This window comes from Epinephelus moara, chromosome 23 (genome assembly GCF_006386435.1).
Source record: "Epinephelus moara isolate mb chromosome 23, YSFRI_EMoa_1.0, whole genome shotgun sequence".
Taxonomy (NCBI): domain Eukaryota; kingdom Metazoa; phylum Chordata; class Actinopteri; order Perciformes; family Serranidae; genus Epinephelus; species Epinephelus moara.
Window position 1 is genome coordinate 15573867 of NC_065528.1, and position 15249 is coordinate 15589115.

The window sequence follows — 15249 nt, forward strand, 5'->3', positions numbered from 1 at the left end:
TTTAAGGTAGTGTGAAGTGTGTGCGCAGTGGGTCTGTGTGCATTTGCATATGAGTGCGCCTGAGTGTGTGCAAATGGGGAATTGCTGGAATGTATTGTCTGCAGCATGATTAATGTTTCTTTAAACAACCTGCATGTAGTTCCTCAGTTGGCCAGCAGGTGTCACTGTGTCATAGAAAGAGAGAGCAAAGAAAGGCAGGCAGAGGAGACGAGAAATTTTGGATTAAAACATTCAACACAGTGCTAATTTTTCACAGCTTGATCATGTGTTTTCTACATAATACTTGCTAAATGCAGCTGATCAGGATGTGTACACTGATATGTACTTTTTTGGTAATATGTTTATGACTCCATTTACCACCCTCCCTGGACAGAGACAGAGCATACAGTCATGACTGCAGAGGAAATCGATTAGGTGTTATGGCTGAGGAATATCCCCAAGTGTGTGCTTTCTGTGTGTTATGTTTTATGACTGTCTTTTTCCATGCTCATCCCTATACTCTAATGAGTTTATTTATGTATCTGTGTTTCCTATAGTTTTATCTTTACCAGTATAGAGGTTAGAGGAGGGAAATCTAATATCCTGAGTTTCAGCTTGGCCATAGGGGATCTGCTAATAAGCAGCCTCAGTCGATACCAGCACTCTTACTTACTGCAGCTCCGTCTCCAGAATATAATGTTGTTATTGTACGTCTCTGCAAACCGTGGATATGTTACTTTTGTATGTTTCATACACATGATGTAGTTCAGATTAACTGCATGTGTGCTGAATTTTTAATCAAGAGGACCTAGGTGAGATGGCAACCAAGTAGCAGACTTCTGTTCAAGACCATCAAGAGCGGGTATTGGTTTATGAGAGTTCAGGATATTTCCAGCCAAACATGTTTTCCTAACCCTAACTAGGTGGTTTTGGTGGGTTTTGTGCTTATACCTCACCACATGTTACTCACAGGGTTGCAACAATATAAAATTTAGAATTTAAACATAAAGAAATGTAAACATTCAACATATCTGCTACATATGAAATGTACAAATTGACCTAAGTGAAACCTACAAATGTAACATATCCATAGTTTGCAGTAAAGTACTGCGCCAACATTTATTCTGATGATTGGGACTGGATATTGTCAGACTGTTCATACATTTTCCTGTATCCCACATAATGATGAGTCAGAAATTTGTGTTTAAGCCATGTTTTTGGTAAGGCTGCAATCCTGTGACCAAAGCACTGATGAAAGTGAAAAAAGAAGCGGTAGAGTGTGGATACCTGACCTGAGCCCGATGGGTCCCGATGGGACCTGATGGGTTCCGACGTATCGGGCCAGCTTCGGATAACAAATCAGACATTTTTCTCGGGTTCGGTTTAGGACCGCTTGACATGCTGCTGTGTTGTGCTATAGCCTATTCAAGTGCTGGAATTTATTCCTTACGTGACAACGCCTGAACGCAACACAGACGCCGCTTTATTTGAGTGTGTATGCTGTCCTGCGCCACTGTGCGTGCAGCTTGTTTGACTGTGCATAACAGCAGCCTTTTGATGGTTATTTACACACTGTCCATGCATGATCATGGTAAACAGACAAGCTGTAACCATGTTAAAAATAATTATGTCAGGTAACAATCTGCGTCATGCTCGGGTCGGGTTTGGACTAAAAAATCTGAAATTCTGTTGGGGGCGGGCCGGGCTCAGTTATAACTGTCTCGGACTTGGCTTGGGTTCGGTCAGGACTTCTAGTGGGATGTGTCACAAAATACAGGACTTTCCCCTAGGAGACTGGTGTTCAGAATGGTGTGAACTTTGAGTTATTTTAAGATACGTTGTCACCATGTTTCTTCTCTTGAATCTAACTTACTTACCAAAATTACCAAATTACCAAAACAAACTTAAACTAACTAAAATTGTTTATTTAAACCAGTATGAATGTTACTTGTAAAATTTGACTTCAGATAATATATCAATTATGAGTCATTCATTTGATCTACCTCTGACAGACAGCGCATCAGAGAGTTATGGCACTCAAGGATTACAGCACCTGGCATACCAACACAACCCCACTGAATCCTGTTAAAACAATACTCACAACTTGCATTATTTTTTTATGTAAAGCCCTTTTGATTGTTTTGATCTGAGGGCCCTTACACATAGTTTGAGGTGCCCAACAAGAACTTCTACTAAAAAAATTAACTGCTTGGCAACCAGACCAGGCTTCTAATTGAGGCAGGCCTTTATTTGTCAAAATGCAGTAGTAGTGTAGCCACACTGGGCGAGTGAAAGGGACTCTGTAGTTTTATTGTATGTAACTTTATTTTCCTAAAGCTAAAGTAGTCCCACCATGTTTCTCATTTCTAAACCTAACTAAATTAGCTTTACTTGCCTAAACCTAACCAATGTCACTTTACGTAAAGTACGTAACTTCACGTTAAGTACATGATCATGGGGTGCTAATTTGTTAGATATCATACATGTCGTTGTATGAGGGTGCGTTGCTGATGTATGTGCATAAGAGAAAGAAGGAAGGGGGAAGTAAGTTAGGTAGCTAGGTATGGTTAGATTTGCTGAAATTTTGTTTTAATCTAGCTAGCTAGGTGTCTGGCTAGCTATCTTTTTCAATCAACAGCTAATTTTGAGATAAGGATGTAAAATGAAACACTAGGAAGCCAGTCTACTTTTCTGTTAAAGTAACAGTCACCAGAGGACAAACACAGATCCTAAAAAGACTCCAAAACACTTAAAAGTTTTGAGTTCCTTCTGTATGTTAACAGTTCTTCTGAATAGTCCGTGGACTTCAGACGGCCGATGAAACAAGCAAAGTTACAATTATTCAATCAATCAATACAAATCATACAAGGTACAATTCCAGTGACATGCAAACTCTGCAGTTCCTTCAATTTGCGTTTTGCAATATATTCCCTTCCTGCTCTTTCACTGTAGGCTGCTGCTTTACAACTGTCCATGTTTCCAGTTGTAGGTTTGTGTTTCTGAAATCCATGGTTTCTGGTTGTGAAATAATTTTACTGTGGTTAAAAAGAGAGGTATACGCTACAGAGTGACAGAGAAGAAGAGAAGCAGTGGAACAGAGTATGTGGAGTCAACCTATGAATGAAGAGATAGAGAAAGGAAAGCAGAGAAACAGAGGAGCTTGAGGAGACGGTGGCTCAGTGTGGCCTTGTTTGCTGCTTCATTAATCCTGCCTCCAAAGGGCTGCTCTTCAACACAACTGTGTGCACAAACGCGTGCATACACTGTGTGCCACAATGCTGCTTTACAGGTAAGGCCATCTGTATCCATGTGTTAGGCATGATGCGTGCACACTGCATGTGTGTCTTTGCTCATTCTGTTACCGCTCTACTGTGAACCTGTCCTGAGACACGGGTGCATGTCAATGTGTGTACACATTTCTGTGTGTGCAGTAGAAGCTGCTGACTCCACAGCTCATTACAGACCACTAGGGAGTCCTGTGGCCTCCAACTAGCAAGGAGGAGGAGGAGGAGTGCGTGACCCAAACATGAAGGAAGTCGCTGGGAAGGAGAAGCGAACTCTGCCAGGGTCCCGCTGGGCACACTATCTACTACAGTGACAGCTCCAAACTGCTCACCCTGCACTCCTACCTTACTTTGTGCTCATGTAGGAGTGGCTTTAGCAGGTAGTTATCATACATTTTGAACATTTTGAGTTCTTATATTGTATCTTTATTGAATGGCAGCAATACTGTACTTCTTTTAGAAGTGACTTTCCTTAATAGGTTTTCAGTGAATTAAATTAGCAGCAGTATCAGATTTTGTGATATTAGATGTTGCTTATGTTGATAGTTACCTCAGCATACGATACAGTAAGGCTTCAGGATGTGTACAAACAATACTACGCAGTACATTATGGACCCTATGACCATAGGCGCATTAAGTTATTTAAGAGACATGGGGCCTCCTGAGTGCCTCGCCATTTCTCTAATTAAGAATGTTGGTATCAGCAATGACAGAAGTACTCAGACAGCTTTTAATACCACCCTGTAAAAATACTACATTTAAAGTCTTGCACTGAAAATATTACTTCAATCAAGTAAAATGAAATATCGGTTGCACAAAGCACCTATAGTTAACATAAGTGCTATATCGTAGGCAACTTGACTTGTTTGTGTTTCTTGAAGACGTTTCACCTCTCATCCAAGAAGCTTCGTCAGGTCTAACTGACTGATGCGGAGTCGCAGGCCTTAAACTTTATGTGGATGTGAACCCTACAGAGTCGTTAAGGTCACATATGAGTCGTAGACCCACCTGGCCATCATGTGTGTCGTTAGGGTTAGATGGGACCAGGTGTGAATGGGTGTTCAGCTGTCTGGGGAGGGTCCTCCTGAGTTTCTCAGATACGCCTGTGCCATAAGGAACGGCGATGCTGTTTGTGTCTCTTCCTCTCTGTCCGTTCTGGGTCTTTTTGACGTTTTTGCAAAGGCCCAGTTGGGGTAGCCACAGGTTTGAAGTGCTTCCCTTATGTGTTTCTGTTTCTTGACCTTCCCCTCTGTCCTTGTGGGCACGTTTTCAGCCCGATGGTTCAGGGTTCTGATGACTCCCTGCTTGCGCTCCAGTGGGTGGTGAGAGTCAAACAGCAGGTATTGGTCCATGCGTGACAGTTTTCTGTACACCTCGATGTTCAGGCTTCTGTCCCCTTCAATGTGTACTGCACAGTCTAGGGAGGGTAGATTGTCTCCTCTGACATCCTCTCATGTGAATTTGATGTGGGGGTCCACTGCATTAATGTATTCTGTGAAAGCTTCCATGTCCTTATTTTGACCCAGGTGTTATCCACATATCTGAACCAGTGGCTAGGAGCAGTTCTTGTGAAGGTGGTCAGGGCTGTCTTCTCTACATCTTCCATGTAAAAGTTGGCCACTATAGGAGACACCGGTGAGCCCATAGCACAGCTGGGCTTTTGTCGGTAGAAACCCTCGCTGTACTTTAAAGTAGGTGGTGGTCAAACAGAGATCAAGCAGGTTACAAATGTGGTATGGGGTGAAGTTGGGCCTGTTGGAAGAAGTTGGTCCTACAGTTCACCTACATTTTTTGATACAAAGGTGGTTGAAAATCTGCAAAGTATTCCTTCAATATCAAGTCTATAGCTTGGCTCCTTTTAGTTGGTAAGATCAGCCTCTGCTTATATAACCATGTGTGTTCAGGTTAGAATACTTTCATTATGCTGTAATGTTGTTTTTAGTGATCTTTGAGACACTTTCTGGCAGACACAATCTATTCTGAGTGAGACATGAGCATGGCTGGTGACAGAAAACACCAACATACATCAGACAAAAACTGTTGAAAATCAGCACTTCACATAAGCTATGCTGATTGTTTACCTCTTTAAAAGCTGTGGTGTCTGTGAGGATTACTCTCACCTCAGGCTAGATGACATTTCAAAGTAGGCAGTTATCAAGATGACAAGTGACGAGTGCCGGAATGAGAACTTAACCGGCTGTGAGGAGAGGAGAATGTGACCAAAGGCAGAAATTTTGATACTGTACTTTCAAGAGTTTGTTCAAACTGAGATGTGAGTCAGGCATGAAAACAGATATTCAAAATAGTTGTTTTTTAAAAAATGTTGCTGGTTTAAGGATTTGGGGAATAGAAAAGGCTTTTTTTTTCATCTATTGTGAGCAGGAACTGGTTGTAATGATCACACACCAAAGTAATTCTTGTAGATTTCCACTATCAAACATGTTTTTAGTTAAGAGTATCATTTGTTTTTATTTTCAAAGTAAAAGTGCATCTGCGTATCCGCCCGAAATCAGACATCTTACTTAAATCAGGTATGTGCAACACAGTATGTCTAACACATTTTGGACTTAAGCTTGGCCTGAGGGGGATGATGATGATCAAGGAGATGGGCTGAAGAAGGTCTTTTAAGCCTTGAGGCAGCGTGGAGAAGGAGGTGAAACTTAGAATTAAAGTGCAGATGGAGATAACAGAAGCAGACATATTAGAGACGGGTTTTTTTTTAATGCTATTAGCCAATTGGGATTTGGACTATGGAAGCAGGGCTGATGCTTGGGGCATTTAAGGCAGATTTTGTACATTCAGTGAAATTATCATTTATTTGTGCTGTAGCTTACATATTTCCTTACAGCAGTGGTGCCCCCAGAAATTTTTCATAAGGGTGGCCAGATGGGACCTCTGCAAATTTTGGGATGGCACACCAAAACCAAAAGCCATAAACTGAGCAGAGCATTAGTTCAGGCAGGACACGATGTCAAGCTCAGCTCACATCCCAGCTGCATCAGCTGATCTTAAACAGTCCAATCAACTGATGGAGCAGCTGATTGATGGAAGGGAGTCAGCTGATAGATCACATGATTCCTTTTCTCTGCATCCAAATCTCATTCAGGGCGCCCTTTTTAAACTGCTCTGACCTGCCTACTGTTGCTGCTTCCTCTGCAAGCCACTTTGCAACCCGCCTCCACCCCAGCTCCTCTTTTTCATGCTGTGTCTGACTTCTCAGTGTCATTTCAGTTTGTCATTGATGCTGCTCTGTTCTGTTCCTGGGGCATCTTTGCTGCTGCTCTCCCTGCATTAGGCTTTCCATGTAGGCGCATGGAAGGGCAGGGAGGTTTGCTCTCTCTGCCTCAGGCTTTCCTCATATGCGTGTGGAAGGGCAGAGAGTGTGAGTGTAATGAAATTAACTGTTAAAATAATCTTCCGAGGATAACTTTCCATGTAATGTAACATCATAGCAATTTTCTCTCCCTCACTGTATAACAGCTACATGGAATTATTTTTCAATAGAGTTTAAATCTGATATGTTTGAATGAGAGAAAAATAGACAGAGCTTTGACTTGAAGAAGTAAATTGCTTGCGCGGAAAAAAAACGTTTACTGGCAACAGGCCTTCTCAAGTCTAGGGGAGACTCATGGGTACCCATAGAACCCATTTTCATTTAGATATTTTGAGGTGAGAGTTCAAAGTAGCCCTTCAAAAATGGCCAAGCCAGTTTAGCTTAAATTTGAGGAATCATGTAGCCCCCTGTCCAACAACCTATGCCCACATGGTTGGTACTAATGGATGCCTTTGGTTGTCTAGTTTCACAAGATATCACTACCTTTGTGCTAGATTAAAAAATGAGTGCACCACAGCCTCTTAAAGACAGCAACAGACAACAGCCTCTAATTATTTCGGAGGCAAGGGGCTTCGAGTCCCTTTGACCCCCCCAACAGGGGCGCCACTGCCTCACAGCCTCAATGAGGAAAACACAATTACAGTTTACAAGGTTTGAAGGAGTGAGAGCAGGCTATAAAAGGTCACTAAGGCCTTATTGCATTAGTTTGGCGGAAGTGGAGAAAATTCCCACAGGGGTTGTGAAGTATGATATAACTTGCATTATTACAAAGTATAAGTTTGTAGCTGTCGACGCTGCTCACTCATAGATACGGATGAAGTCTGTGCTGGTGTTCATTACTGCTGCAGGCTCTTTGTTTTTGTAATGTTTGTGGCTGATGGGAAGCAGTGTGTGTAATTCAGAGATGCGTGATGTACAGTAGTTGTTTCATCTGAGTTTGAGCCCTCATCACATTGTTAAATTATGCGTTAGTGTGGAGAAATGAGGACTACCATTCAGATATTAAATTCTGGATGAAACAGCATTATGGCCTAAAGTTCAGGGATGATATGACGGAGAAATCAAGAGTAGAAACATGGAAATGAAGCTGGAACCATACTGGCAGCACAACAACAAACCCATTCCTGACCCCTTCTCTACACAGCGGCGTCTGAAGTTTTCATCCATATTGAGCCAAAAGACCCCAAAGTGCTCATCGTCTCTCCAAGCAGAGAGCACGAGGAGGGGAAAAAACCCACAACAACATAATAACACTCTAACATCCTCCATTATTTCAGCTGAGACATCTGCTTCTGTAATGAAACCAACAAACAAACATGCATAATTCAACCAGCCAGCCAGTTCTGCATTGAGTGGAAATGAGCACAAAAAAACAACCCCCCAAAAACCAAAAAAAATAAGAGTCCAATAATTATTGCTGCAGAAAAATGATGAAGCACCACACTTACACCTAAACAGCCGTATTTACACTCATTTGTTAGGAGCAATTCAGGAGGTGAAACACTCAATTGTGTGTGTGTGTGTGTGTGTGTGTGTGTGTGTGTGTGTGCGCGCAGAGTGTGCGCGTGCAGAGTGTGTAGTGCACTGTACGGCTACAGAGACAGTTTGTTTTGCAGATGGGAAAGTGCTAGTGTCATTTTTTATGACAAAACCAAACATTACGTTGCAATAAACAGAGTCGAGCTCAAAATTAGGGCACGAACAGAGAATGAGAGTAATGATGATGTTGCAACAGGGAATAAACCTGGGTGCAGACCACACACACATACAAAATGGAAAAAAGGAGTAAGAGGCTACAGCCACACACTGTTGCTCTGTGGACGTAAACATCTTGAGTTTTTTTTATGACTAACAGTCCAAAAAGTTTACCGTAAAGTGAGACCAAGAGGAGCAGCAGGTTCTCACATTTTAGAAGCAGGAACCATCACAAAGTGACAGCTTTGCCTAAAAACTAACTATAACAATTTACACATCTGTTTATTTATCTCCTCTGTGGTACAGACATCAAGGCCAACCTCTAGTTTTTTGACTCTTTGTCTTTTTGCACATCAGTTCTTACAAACTGTTCATAGTATGTCTATGTTGTTTACATCCATGCTTCATGCCTGCTGCGTCGCTCGAAAACAGTGTGTCACGGTACATAAGTTACCCGCGTTGTATTTACTGGCCAGTGGAGTAACATTATAAAAGCAAATGTGTTGATTGCAACGATATAAACCCTTAACATTACATTTAGTTTTAGTTTATTTATGTAGTTGCAGGTTGCTAACTTTGCTTTGTAAGGTAAGGTAACGTTAGCCATCTTGGTAATTAGAGTATGCTAGTAGCTATCCCTATGACTGGCTGGCCAGCCAACGCTAGCTAGTCATTCATTCACAATATTAGGCAAAGTGTGCAACTGTTAATTTGTGAAAGGAACGTTATTGTAATTATGACAGATTCATTTGCGCAACGAGTGTATATTTTTTAGATTACTTTCGCATTCAGTCGGTCTGCAATTGTCTGCCACACATTTTCTCTCTGCTTAATAATTGCCAACCAATTTGGTAATCAATGGATCTGAAAACAATTCAGATCCCAGCTTTTTAAATGTGAATATTTTGTGATTTTTTTTTTTTACTCCTCTGTGACAGTGAACTGATTATCTCTGGGCTGTGTACAACACAAGTCATTTGAGGATGTCATCTTGAGCTTTGGGAGACACTGATTAACATTTTTCACCAAACTAATCATCCATCTGTCCATCCACCCATCCATTCATCCATTTTCATCAACATATAGGGGGCCAAGTTGCGGGGGCAGCAGGTTGAGGAAGGTACTCCAGACGTCCCTCTCCTCAGCTCCTCCTGGAAGATCCTGAGGCGTCCCTCCAGTGTGTTCTGGGTCTGCCCTGGGGCCTTCTACCAGTTGGATGTGCTTGGAAGACCTTTCCCAGGAGAAGCCCAGGAGGCATCTTGAACAGATGCCTCAACCACCTCAATCGGCCCCTTACGACACAAAGGAGCAGCAGCTCTACTCCGAGTTTCCTTTGGCTGTCTGAGCTCCTGACGCTACCTCAGAGGCTGAGCCCAGCTAGCCTATGGTGGAAACTCATTTCGGCCCCTTGTATCCTCTATCTCATTCTTTCAGTCACTACCCAAAGCTCATGACTATACGCCTGCATCACTGCTAATGCCGTGCCAAACTGCCTGACCATCTCATGCTCCATTTTACCCTCATTCCTGAACAAGACCCCAAGATACTTGAACTCCCTTGCTTTGGACATTAACTCTCTCCCAACCCAGAGAGGGCAATCCACTGTTTACCAGCAGAGAATCATGGCCTCAGACTTGGAGGTACTGACACTCATTCTGACCGTTTCACACTCTGCTTCAAACTGCCCCGATGCATGCTAGAGGTTGGGGAAACCACAACAGCAATGCTGGAGACAGTGTGAGCAGGAGAGTGCCAATCACATGTATACAAATACAAACATTCTGGGACAGGGTTGTTCAGGGTCTTGAGCAGATTTTATGCAACAAGGTGAATTGTTAACCTGGGATTTTTTCCTTTATTAACTGCCTGGTCTTTATTTTGGAGCTGCTACAATAAGGCTATTAATGGATCAGTCAACAGACAGAAAATACATCACCAACTTTCTCCATCCATCCATCAAAATATGTCCAATACCCTCCAGCACAAGATTATTGATATAATATATAAACTGGATGTTGGACTCCAAGATGGTGTCCATTCATTTCAATGAAAACTGCCTGGCTCGTGGATAAGCCAATAAAGTTTTGCTGCCTCCTGGTTTGATTCTGTGTCATGCAGCCTACTGCACATGCACATTATTACAGTTTTTCTCAATTACTAAAAGATGCTTAATGAAACTGGGATTCACTCGGTCTTCACTATTACCCTCCTCGTGCAGCAGAAGTCTTTTCTTGTTAACACTTTTTTATTGGTTTCACACATTTTCAAAGCAGATGTTACAACCCAGCTCGCAGGGGAAAGGGAAGCAACACAAAAACCCAGATGTTAAAAGGTAAAGCAGTTTATTGTAAGTCAAATTAAGGAGAACTGGTTAACAATAAAAGGAGAACAAACCAAGGAAAAGGGCTGGTGGGTGCTGTTTAACTCAAAAACCAAATATAACAAAAAGAGGACTCACTAGGAGCTTAACCTATGATCTAACAAATCAAAAATAAAAGGAAAACAAATTCTGATTTTCTAATTTTTAAAAAAACAAAACAAACAACAAAAAAACAGCACCCCTGCGCCTAGTGTCTCTCATACAAATAATTATCCAAGTGTGGATGGAAATGTTTGGAATCAGTCAAGAGGGTAACAATTTCTAACAACCTGGCCACACTTCAAAGGTTCACAAAATCTACAAAAGCTTATGACAAGTTACAATGCTATAAGTTGGCTGTCTACCACAACACAAAGTTCTCAGACAAAGAGGCGAGCTGCCACCAACCGGACTGACAGGCTGGCAGGGCACTTAAAGATGCTGGCCTTGATTGAGTGGCTGGGATTGGCCCACTAAACTCGTGGATAAACTGTGTCAAACAAAAGAACATCTCTTCACAGCTGATAAAATTACTTCTGCATTTATGAATCTCTAATGCACCAGTGGGAAACTCCTTTGCACAACTCTTTAAATCAGCTATCAGTTCTTATCCATCTATAGAAGATGTCATCTTTAGCCCGGTCTCCACCAAACACTACCGGTATGGTACCTCTGGAACCAACAGTAACCCTTCAGACATGGTACCTAGACCCTAGTGTTTCCACTGCAAACACTCTTAAATGTGGGCGGGGTTGTTGTCACTCACTGCTCAGTCCAGCGCTCACTGTATTTCCTCATTACCGATGACACAGATGGAAGTCTGCACCTTGTTTATCGTCCACAGACTGAGTTTGCACACAGACATTTTCAGAACAAAATAAAACCGGCTGCAGTGAGAGTCTATCTCCATGGGATATTTAAAAATAGCAGGTTTGTGTATTTAGTCCTTCTCAGGCAAGCGCAGGGGTTTAGTGTTGCTGTAGCCCACAGGAACAACGCTCCACGACGCTTTTTCTTCTGTGAGTGAGGATTGGGATATGTGCTGTCATGGTATGAATTAACTCGCGTGAAGATCCACTCAATACTAAAGTGTATGTCATATAAAAACTAATGAAATGGTCGAAGTTGTCACAGTGAAATTTAAGGTGTGTTGATGGATTCACGTCATCAACTCGTGTATTGAGTAACATTACATGTTAATGTTCTACCTTAAAAGTCGCCGGCAGTCAGCCCAGTGAATCAAGTAATGTTTTTTCTCCGACTCCGGCAGCAAAACATCCTTTATTTTTGCAGTTACAGTTTACTAATGTAAAACTCTCCACAGTATGAACAGTGTTTACAACACCAGCCACAACTCAGCCCTGAGCAGAGTCACCGTCTGCTATTGACCAATCAACAGACTGCAGTGTTCACAGCTCCATCTTTTAGTACCAGATCTGTGCGAGCCTCATCCTTTATCTGTGATCAGTCCTGTGCACATGCTTGCCTGGTGAGCCAAACAAACTTTGTAGTGTAGTGTAGTGATGCAAGCACACCTCGAGGTATTGGCTTTTTAAGTGTTAATATTAAATTTGCTGTATTTTTAATTGCAAAAATTACAATTACAAAATATGAGTCTGCAGTCTACAGTCCAGGAGTGGTGGCAGAGGAAAGGTATGAGTGTCTTTTAATATTAAACATTTGCCTGTGGTTGGACAAAGATTAACATGTGTTCAATTCACAGGCAAAGTGCTGCTCGCTGTTTATTTTCCATTATATTTCCCATGACTCATTGCAAATTATTTTACTTGTAAACTAGTACATTTATCTTTTAGTGCTGCAGTTGGTGTTGGCTCTTGTCACAGGTGCAGCTGGTGCAGTGGGAGTTCACCTGTTGAGTTGTGGTACTATATTTTAAGGTTTGATGTGTCACTGGTAGTAGTTTGGGTTTTTTTCTGTTGGAAAAAGGGATTTATTCTGTGTCTAGTTTTGGTTATCCATGTATAATATACTTCCAGTGCACTGGCCCCTGAAGCAAAATGCTCTACCTTTTAGTTGCTTTTATAATGTTGCTGTTAGGAACCCCGAATTTAATAAACACCTGTTATGGCATTTTGACTCACACTGACTGTTGGCTTTGCTGTTTAAGTTCACCTGTAGATATATGAACGTTAACCTGGGTGTTCCACTTGCTTGCCTTTTTTGGCACATAACTATGTAAAGTATCAACAGATGGCACAGGCACACAACACAGATTACAGTTTCTTAGTGTTTAGGCACTATCTTTGAAACATTTTCAGTAACGCTTGTACTTATCGTACTCTTATTGTTACTTGTTGCTCCTTAAAAACACTTCTGTCCTGTTTATTTGTATATTTTGCCAAATTTAATACTCTATTGTTCCAAAACTGGGCCCAGTGAGTGACCCGGACCCAGGGAACCCACTGGTTGTTTGGTTGGTACTGGTTGTGAATCATTATAATTGTGGCTGCTGTACTCAGTGTTACTGTAATTCGAAGCATTCTCTAGAGCAAGCGAGTTTCATTTTGGGATAAATAAAGTTCTATTGAATTGAATTGAAATGAATTTGCAGCACGCAGGCCAAATCTGACCAAGAAGCAACTTCCCTGTGGCCCAACTAGGGATGGTTACCAAAAGCTGGTATAACATTTTTTCCCAATTTTTTAAACACATTTTGTGGAATTATAATTAAATTTTTCAAAAACACTGAACACTGAAAAGTTAACTATTCTGTCATAACTCCACAAATCTCCTGCGAAATTAAATGCTGCAATCGAAATCATGTTCTCTCTTCTCAAAACTGATTCTTTATGCCAAAACAGTTCACACAGCTGTCATATGAATATCTCTTACAGAGCATCAATTAAACACTGGTAAAATAAATATAAAACGCTACCATCAAAATACTGTTTATATATGTTATGGCTTCATGAGTCCATGCTACATATTCAAATGTATAAAAATGTGTAGAAATTGTTTACCTTTTCTTCTTTTTTTTAAAGTTAAGGGGGTTTTGTATCAATCAATCAACCAATCAATCAATCAATCTTTATAAAGCACTTTTCATACATAAATGTAGCACAAAGTGCTTTACAAGGTTAAAAAGATGTTTATTTACCTTTTCCCTGAAGCTGAGCCTAGACACCCTTCTGAGGAAACTCATTTCGGCCGCATGTATCCGCGATCTTATTCTTTTGGTCACTACCCAGAGCTCATGACCATAGGTGAGGGTTGGGACGTAGATGGACCAGTAAATTGAAATCGAAAGCTTTGCCTTCTGGCTCAGCTCTCTCTTCACCACGATGGTCTGGCGCAAACGTTACCTGTTTTGGCAAAATTAACAAAAATTGCACAAGGAAAATGAGGAAACCTACAGGGAGGAAATGTTTAGACTGTCTTGGGGCTGTTATGAGGAAATCGGAGCACAAATTACTGTAAAAAAAAAATTTTTTTTAAAATTAACAAGGCATCCTCTTCTTCCTCCTCCTCCTCCTCCTCTCTATTTTCCATGCTGCTCCACTCCCATACTCACTTCTCAGTTTTTATTATTAAGTGCAACTGAACAACTTGGCATGGGGACGAGAAAACCAGAATATGAAAAACGAAGTCAAGGAAGACAAAGAGGAGAGGAGAGTAAGACATGAAGAGAATGAAAAGAAGACAAAGAACAACCGTGATTGAGAGAGCTGACAAGCAGATAGTAGGAAGTAAAAGCAACGGCCAAAAAAGGGAGATGAAAGAATGGAGAGAGGGCAACGAAAATCGACAATTAAAGACAAGGAGGGAGAGATGAATTATGCATCGGTGTGACTGCAGAGGGCAGGAGGAAACCAATCTGGAGGGGAGGAGATGCCAGACTGATACAAGCTCCATTTATCTCTACACTGACCTTCTCTATCTTTCCCACACCTCTGCTAAAACCAACAGTCTGAAAGAGAAGGTAGAAGATGACTGCCGAAAAAGATGAGCGTGCGAATGTAAGACAGTGAGCAGGAAAGAGAGTGATGTGTGAATAAAAAATACAGTGGACTAAAAGAAGACAGAGTGTGGACAAAAATAAATAAAGGACAGCGAGAGGGAATACTGTAAATAGAGCGAGGAAGATGAGGCTTTTAAGGATAGAGGAAGAGGAGAATGAAAGCAGATGAGGGGAGGAAGGGATAAAGGGACGGGACGCTGGGGAGGGGGACGCTTTGACTTTGACTGCAGAGGTGAGAGGGGGTGATGAAGTTGATTGCTATCTTTCTTCGGCTTAAGTGGAAGTATCGCTCCCTCTGCTTTGACCTGGGCAAACACCACAGACAGCAGCTGCCGTCCTAACACACACTTAAAGGCCTTAAAGAGATACTTCACCCACAGATTGACCCTTTGTATAGCAATTGCTCACCCCCTCTTACCCTGGATTTAAGGACACTTTTCAGGCCAGGAATTTGACTCCATCCCAGGCCACCCTGTCCATGCAAACAAGGGCGTAGGTTTCACTGAGGGGGCACATATCATTTTGAGCATCAAACACTTAATTTTCTGCAGTTTATGCACCAATTTTTGCCTTTTCCGCATTAATTTATGGTGTAACTGTCCTTACTTTTATCAAAATA